The sequence below is a fragment of the Galeopterus variegatus genome, unplaced genomic scaffold (assembly GCF_000696425.1).
Source record: "Galeopterus variegatus unplaced genomic scaffold, G_variegatus-3.0.2 Scaffold4550, whole genome shotgun sequence".
NCBI classification, from domain to species: Eukaryota; Metazoa; Chordata; class Mammalia; order Dermoptera; family Cynocephalidae; genus Galeopterus; species Galeopterus variegatus.
In genome coordinates this window covers 248563-257511 of record NW_007730661.1, presented here as the reverse complement: position 1 = coordinate 257511, position 8949 = coordinate 248563, and positions in this window count along the sequence as shown.

Genomic DNA, 8949 nt, shown 5'->3' with positions numbered 1-8949 from the left:
GAATTTTCACCAAAATGTCAGAAAGTAACCCATCTTTGTGACTGCCAGAGCAATAATAAAGCCAAAGGTAAAACAAGATGGAAAGCTAATTCCAATCAATAGCTTTTTTGACAAGTGCATAGAATGGAAGGATTGGATGGATTTAACTTAACTTTCTTTCTTTTAATTGCAGGAGAATTCGCTCCAGGAGGAGGCTGTTTGGTAGGTACCTAACAGCTAAACTCCATTCACTCTTTGTGAATGTGCTGAACCCAACCTTTGCCTGCTGATTTTATCCTATTTTCCTATAAGCAGCTAAAATGAGGCCAAAGAAAGAAAATGTACCTGCTGCTAAAGCTGACGTTGACATAAAAGGCAGGATATAAGTAAGGCTGCAACCAGTAGCACATCTCATATGACCATGGAAGTCACCATTTTTTTTTTTTTTTTTTTTTGGTGTTTGCAGGACAAAAGTGCACACATGAAATCAAGTCCATAGATAAGCCAATGACACTCACACAGCTAATAGTCGGTCCTAAGGAAGCATTCCCTACTGCTGACTAATGCCCTACAATGCCAATTTTTCTACTAAAAACACTCTCTTGGAAGTCATAGGAGACCTAGTCATCATCAAATGCAAAGATCTCTTCTGCTCTTGACATTCTTTGGCTTCTGTCTCATATTTGCTCCTTTCTTTCCTCCTAAGATTCCCTCTTTCCCTCTGCTGGTTTTCTTTTTTTTTCTCTCTATTTATTCTTTATGTCTTCTGCTGACTTCTCCTATGATGACCTGCAAATGTTCTGCCCTCACTTTTATAATAATAACAATAGATAATATTTATTGATTCTTAATAAGTTGCATTATCTCATTCAATCCTCACATCCAATATACAATGCAGGTGATATTACCGCCATTAAATAGAAATGGAAACTGAGGCCTGAAGGTTAAGTAACATGCCCAAGGACACAGAGTAAGAGACAGAATCAAGATTTTATCTCAAGTCCATCTGAACTCTGTACTCTGAGTTCACATTCTTAACCTCTATACTATAATGTTTTTTTTTTCTCTTTTTAAGAATCACAACTATTTTGCCTACTACCTGTCTGTGAACTACAAATCACATTTTCTCTAGCCACAACTTTCCAGGGTAGCAAGCCTGCTTTTTTCTCTAAAGTCTTCTTTTTATAGACCTAGTGCTTCCTATGGATGCCCTCCTAGCACCTCAAATTGAATAACAAAATTGAGCTAATTTTCTCTCCCCAATATCCCTTCATTCCAATTTCTGTTAAGAATATTTATCCAATGAGGAAGTTTGGTAAAATATGCCTGGGAAACTATTGTGTTCTTTTATATAAAGATAGGGTGCAGTCAAAACTACTTAATTAATATGAAGAAAATAGTCAGAATGGTGTGGTAGTCAGGGAGCTAGCTGTTGGCTGTTTATTGAATTCAAGATAGTCCTTTGAAGCATTAAAATAATTCCAACTCAGCTAATCAGGGGACTTCAAACTATGTCCGGAATGAGGAAAGACAAATAAGTATACAAATTGAGCAAGTTTGCCACCAACCTCTACCATTAGGAAGACCAGGCAGTAAAAGTCCAGGCCAAAACTTACAGAGGTCAGCTAACATCCAGCCAGATATGGGAATGAAACCGGTTAAATAGCCATTCACCTGGCAACATTCTCTCCAAGCTGGGAAACAATGACAGTCACCTGACCAAGAATGCTATAAAGCCGGTAGCCGTGGCCCCCCAGGCAGAAGCTAGAGTTGGCTTGGATGACTTAAAATTTTTTGACGTATCATTGAATATTGTATCTGAAAATGCTTGTAATATGTATGGACATAATTTAGTTAGCCAATCATTCTGGAAAATACTTTGCAGCATGTATTAAAACTCATAAAAATGTTTATATTTTTTAGGGCATTAATCCCCCTTCTGAGAAGTTATAAATGATGTGGATAAAGAGGGAAATGTATATTCATAATCTATGTATGTTAGCTACATTATTTAATGATACTAAAAATTTGGGTATAAATTAAATGGCCAACAAAGGAGGGATGCTTAATTAAATATGGCAGAACACTTGACTGGGAAGTTATTATAAAAACAATTTTGCAGGCAGGGTTAGCCAAATGTTTTCTAAAAAATATGATTTGAGAGATGAGAAAAGCAAAATTTAAAAGTATATCTATGACATAATTAAAACTACGTAAAAAGTATACTTCATGTAAAAAATATTTTAAATGATAATTTTATTCAGTAGCAGAATTACGTGTTTTTTAATTAAATTTTACTTTCATTTCTACTGTTATTAGGTTGTTTGTGAAACAAATTGTCTTGTAAACAACTGGTGTTCAGCCTACAAATATGCACCCCAAAAACAATTGCAGGGAGCTTTGTGAATGTGGCCTAAACTCTCCCCACTTGCTTCCTCTCGGTTTTCCCACAGCCATTTGAAATTGCTGCTTGGCACAAGACTGACTTAGTTCTCATAATGTGGACTAGATTCTGAGGCCATCAGAATAAAACAAACAGAAAATGGTAGAGTGACATTTGGTAATGAGATTGTCAGAGGACTGCAAGATAATATTCCCACTCCCACGTAGCATTTCCTACCTTTTCTATTGCTTATCATTAACCAATATCACTGACTGTTTTATATATGATATCAAAAAAAGCTCCAGATCAGAAATTGGCAGATTTGGATTCAGCCATTAATTTACCTTACCTTTTCTATTGCTTATCATTAACCAATATCACTGACTGTTTTATATATGATATCAAAAAAGCTCCAGATCAGAAATTGGCAGATTTGGATTCAGCCATTAATTTACCTGGTGCCCTTGGACAAGTTATCCACCTTCTGTTTCCTTGTCTGTAGTACATGGGAACATGTGAGCACACAGACACACGTGCTGATCTTTGAGGTCCCGTCCTAATCTACCTTTCTGTAATTGCTCTGTCATCTTAATGAAAATAGAATCTAGAGTTCTGGAGGGAGAATAAATTGGCACAACCTTTTCAGAGGGCAACTTGGCAGTACATATCAAGAGCTTTAAAAATGCCCATACTCTTTGACATAGCAATTCCATCTCTGGTTTTTTTCCTAAAGAAATAATCACAGATGCCCACAAAAATTTGTGAACAAGGAAATTTACATTATGTATAATTTTTTTAAAAGGGGGAAAATAAATGCCTAGTAGATAGGAAGTAGGTAGGTAACTCCTCTGCAGACGTGATTTATTTTGAAATCACTAAAAAATGTTTTTAAAAAGTGTTTAATGAAATAAACACAATGCTTAGAATAAAATATTAAATAAAACAGAAGGCAGTTACAGTCATGATAGATAAATACAAGGGGTCTTCAAAATGTTCATGGAAGATTCGTATTCTGTTTTAATTCCATTTTTTCCACTAACTTTTTGAAGTATTCTCATAGATAGATTTATACATATATACTTATATTTATAATATTACTAGGTTCAAATATTAACCTTGCTACTAATTATCAGCTATATGAACTTTGTGACTTAGCTTCTCTGTGACTCAATTTTCTAACTGTAAAATTAGGAAAATAATAGTACTTATTTGATAGAATTATTTTGAGAGTTGAATTAATAACTGAAAGCTCTTTCATCATCGTCCAGCCTGTAATGAGAACACAGAAGACATTAGCTGGATAATCAACTAAGACAGGAGAAACTATAACAAAAATCCTTTATTGTCTATGGGCATAAAGCATTCTTACTTACTAGTTTTATTAAGGTCTCATAACAATCCAATAGGGTTAGTAGGCAAGGATTCCCATTTCTAGGTTACAGGTAAAGAAACTGAGATATAGAAACGTATCATAATTGGCCCAATGGTACCAAAAGCATCAGTAGCAGAATTGGGAATAAAATCTCTTTTATTCTTCCTTTCTAGGGTCCTTGCCACTATTTAAGAAATACTAAAGAATAATTTACACAATCTGAATTTTTTACCATGTGCATATATTACATATTCAAAAAAATCTTAATGATGACATATTCTAAAATAAAAAATGAAAAGATGTTAAGCGAACATGTAATCTCATTAAAGGGCAAGGAATAGACTCTCTTACCAGTTTTCTGTCAACTTGCCACCAAAGGCATCTACTACCTGATAATCTTTTCAGGTGTGCACAGGCTCTATTAAATTCTCAGCATGCAGTTCTTATATAAGTGCTTGTTTTCTGCTAAGGCACAAGGAAGATAATGCTGGGACAGACTGTGGAGATTTCTTCACATCCCATGAATCCTTGGTAGATCATTTCAGAGAAATTGAGAAGGGGCAGGGTCCTTGACTGTTGGTGACTGTCTAGAGACATGTGAAGACGACTGAAGGATCTGCTTGCTTCTAGTGCTGCGAGTTACTTAAAAACCCACTGAGTACACCACATCCTAGTATAAGGATAGTTTGCTCAATCTAATGAGAATTGGTCCAATTTGCTTGGTGCAGGAATAAAAGCCTGAGCATGGAGCAATAGGAAAAATAAATAGGCATGATCTTTGACAATTTGTCAGACATAAGCATGGGTCCTAACTTTTGTTAGATAAAAAACATTCTGCATAGGAGACATTTGGGAAGCAGCTCTCCAGTAAATTCAGCATGTTAGGCGGGATCCTACTGCAGATTAAGCATTTCTATAAGTGCACTGAGTCGTGTTCAGTTAATTCATTCACCTATCTGTGTCACAACTCCACCACCCAAGAAACCCATCTCTCTTTTATTCCAATGGTCAGATAAGCAAATCAACAGACAGTATAGAAGCCCCCTGCAAATTTAGAAATTCTAACGGAGAGACTACCTACTGAGTCGTGTTCAGTTAATTCATTCACCTATCTGTGTCACAACTCCACCACCCAAGAAACTCATCTCTCTTCTATTCCAATGGTCAGATAAGCAAATCAACAGACAGTATAGAAGCCCCCTGCAAATTTAGAAATTCTAATGGAGAGACTAATTCTCCACTGCCATAAAATACCACTTAATATTGAAGACAATAACATAGAAGCATCCCTTTCTTAGTTCATGCAAATTTGTTGCTGATGTCAAGACAGCTGAGTAGAATAATAGTGTGTCTGACTCACTGTCACAAAATGTAAAATGCAGAAGAAAAAAAGCAGAGACAGAAAAGGGAAAAAAATCATTATCTTCAAACTTTAAAAGAATTGGACTCATAAATTTCTCTTCTTCTGCTATCCATCAAGGATTAAAATACTTTCAGCTCATTGCTTCAACCACATCAATGTGATTTCAGACAGGGAAAGAGCCTGAAATCAAGCAGCTAATGCCCATAGTTCATCTCGGAGCCTCAAAGGGAAAAAAAGGAAAAAGGTTACTTATTTGGTTTAAAAAAAAAAACCTATTTCAAGTCATTTCTTCCGGTATTATGGACTAGGTAGTAGAAAGCAAGTATAACACATACCGTAAAAAGCAAATGAAGAATACATAAAAAGCAAAATAGAATCATTACCCTATAGGCACATACGGTAGCCTTTTTTACTTACTTCCCACAGTTAACAGCCTTGCGACCTCCCTGCTGTCACCTATGGTAGCACCCACATCCTCTCCCCACATGTAGTGGTCACCAGGTGCTTCATGGCTCTCATCTCTACTCCCTCTCCTCCACACCCATCCGAGCCCAAGCCTTCATCTCCTCTCCAACACCAGCTGTCCACCTGTCTTCCTGCCACAAGTGTCGTCTTCCTGCTCCGTCTGCTCCCAGATATGGCTCCCTAAAAACACATAGGATTGAGTTGGCTTCCTGAGTATAAATATTTGTGGGTCCTCATTTATCTCCAGCTATAGTTATGAACCAGTGGCATATGGACAGACATGAGCCTTAAAACTGGCTTTGTTTGCCCACAGGTGTTTCAAAAAAAAATTTATCAGTTGCCAGCATTTAATTATCATGAGAGCTCACGTTAAAAAAAAAACAGGACTTCAGGCCTTTCTTGGAAAATAGGTATTATTTGGCAATACAGTGTTTACACACTAGAAAAAAACACCATCTGGAGAATGGAGTCCTAGCCACCTTCCTTAGAAGGGACCTTACTGCCCTAGTGACCACAGTCACTACCTGGTCACTTATTTATATTTCTTTTCCTGTGACTTATGCCTACAGTATTGAGTCCAAACTCTTTATGATGGCATTCTAAACTTTTCACAGTATTATTTTGGTTTAAATTTTCCAGGCCTAATTTCCCAACACACTCCTATAAACACCTACTGTATGCCCTTCCATCATGTGCCATGCCTCTGTGCTTATGGCCATGCTGGCTTTGATGCTCAGGGTACCCTCCCCATCTTTGTCTTGCCTTGTAAACTCTAATATTCAATCTCCATGAGATAATTGCATCTCTCTCTAGTCTTCCCTGATCACTTCTTGTAGAAGCATCATCATGTGCATTTTCATGATATTATTATAGCACTTGTCAAGATGTATTTAAAAATGTTAAGCGTCAGTATCCCTGAACCTTAGTGGGGATGGTGTCTCATCTTTATTTTCTCCATGGAACCTAGCATAAGTGTAGCCAATAGTGAATGTTCTGTAAACATTTGTTCAAACAAAATTAGATACAAAGGACCGTGACTGACATGCTAATGCTCTTCCCTGCTCCCCTACATACCACTTCCTTCCACTAAAGAGCTTCATCAAAAGGAAAACAGATATGGGATCTGGCTCCAAAATCTCCCCAAACCATGAGGCTGCTTCCACTAACACCCTTGACCCATGTCTTTTTTTTGAATATAACAGTCTAGAAGGATTTTTATCCTAAATTCCTAGTTATCAGAGGATGACCTGGTCACAACACATGTCCCCCCTGCCAAGCAGAAGACTGAATAATTCATGGAAGTAGCAGAATGCCGGCCAAAGGTTCTCACATGGTTGGCTTGTGGGGGGTAACAGGAGTATGCTTTGTGCAATTTTCTCTCAAACCCTGTCACTAGCAAGCCATTCTCTCACCCTCTGCAATCAGAATTGACTCAACTCTTGTAATATTGTTCTGCTGAGACAAGAATCAGGATCATCACAGCTATAGCGTTAAAAGTGTTATAGGCTTCATAAAAACAATCACATCAGCTATAAAACGGTAGGTGATTAAGGTTGCTGCTCCACTTTCATCATAACTTAGTTTGACGTGCCTGGATGGAGAAACAAATTATAGATAATTCCTAGCCCACCTTCCATTATTACAGAAAATGATACATTGCATCTATTTCCAGGCAGACTGCCACAGTGGTAAAGAAAGAATAAATGTTTTTCAAATGATAGGAAATAAGGCTGGAAAAGATATTGCTAGACAGATTTAGATAATAGTTTCTGAGAATTGGAGCCATCCCAAAACCGTTCTGAGGGATATGGAGTTCAAAGGCATAGCTAAAAAAACTTAATACCCACACCCCTGGTTTATTATGGAAACAGCGTATAGTCTAGAATCTGATACATCTTAAGTCGGCAAGGTCATATCGCTAGTCCGCTCATTGTATATGACCTTGATCAAGGTCTAGTCTCTTTGTCCATAAAAAAAAATGTTTACATCTCTATCTATAAAAAGTAGGAATCCTTCTACTTAATTTACTACTAATCCTGATACTGCTATTTAATCTCATGGATTCTCTTAAGGATTAAATAATATAATATATAAGCAAACATTAGCTTAACACCTAGAAGATACCAGTTTCTAAATAAATAAATATTAGTGATCTTTCACTGCCCACATCTCTGAGTTTCATGCCATTCAAGGTTAATGAACTCCCAAGTCCATGACCCTCTCACACACATACACACACACACACACACACACACACACAAAAAAACACATCCCTCCTCTCCCCCACCACATAGCCTATCCCTTACCCTAAACTTTCTCTTGCTTTGTCCCACCCACATAGACAACTTCCCAGATGCTTGGAGGTATGCGTGCCAGGGTTTTATACAGTATGCTTCTATCTGGCTATCATGTCATTTGCTTTGTCCCACCCACATAGACAACTTCCCAGATGCTTGGAGGTATGCGTGCCAGGGTTTGGAGGTATGCGTGCCAGGGTTTGGAGGTATGCGTGCCAGGGTTTGGAGGTATGCATGCCAGGGTTTTATACAGTATGCTTCTATCTGGCTATCATGTCATATTAAAGTCAGATATATAAACTTTTGCTTCAGGGTATAAAAAAATAAAATAAACCCACTTCAGGACCTCAGAGACCTCACAAGAGTGACTCAAGGTAGAGTGACTTCAAATGGCCCCAGACTTCAACTTTTTCCTTCCTGAGCCTAACTAAAAAATTTCTTGGAGATGCCCTGTCATGTTTCATTGCACTGCCTTGATCACTGTTGACAGATCATGGAACCATTTGGAAGCTGATGAAGTATAAGTATTATGGTTCAAAACTCAGTGACATAGGTATTACAGTGACAGATGGCACAGCGAGGTAAAAAGAGATGGAATGCACAGGGATGCCTGACTAGCGCAAGTCCTATTAATGCAGAGCGACTGTCAATTTGGGGGCTGTCTGGAAGAGTTCAGCCACTTTAGTAAATCAGCATGGGGGTGGGGGAGGGGCACTGGTATAATGATAACCATAGACTGGGGAAATGTACGCAGCAGGGTAATGGTGATCCCTTCTCTATACCAATCTCTAGGTAACTTGGGCACTGGGCATTTTTTCTCCAAGAATTATTAGTGAGTTTCTTTTATTGGGGGGTAGAATAAACCCATTTGTTTACTTCCCTGTGTGCTCTCCCTAAGTGGATCTATGTGAGAAAATTTCTTTCTTTTTTTTTTTTCTTAAAAGATGACCGGTAAGGGGATCTTAACCCTTGACTTGGTGTTATCAGTACCACGCTCATCCACTGAGCTAACCAGCCATCCCTATATGCGATCCGAACCCGTGGCCTTGGTGTTATCAGCACTGCACTCTCCTGAGTGAGCCACAGGCCG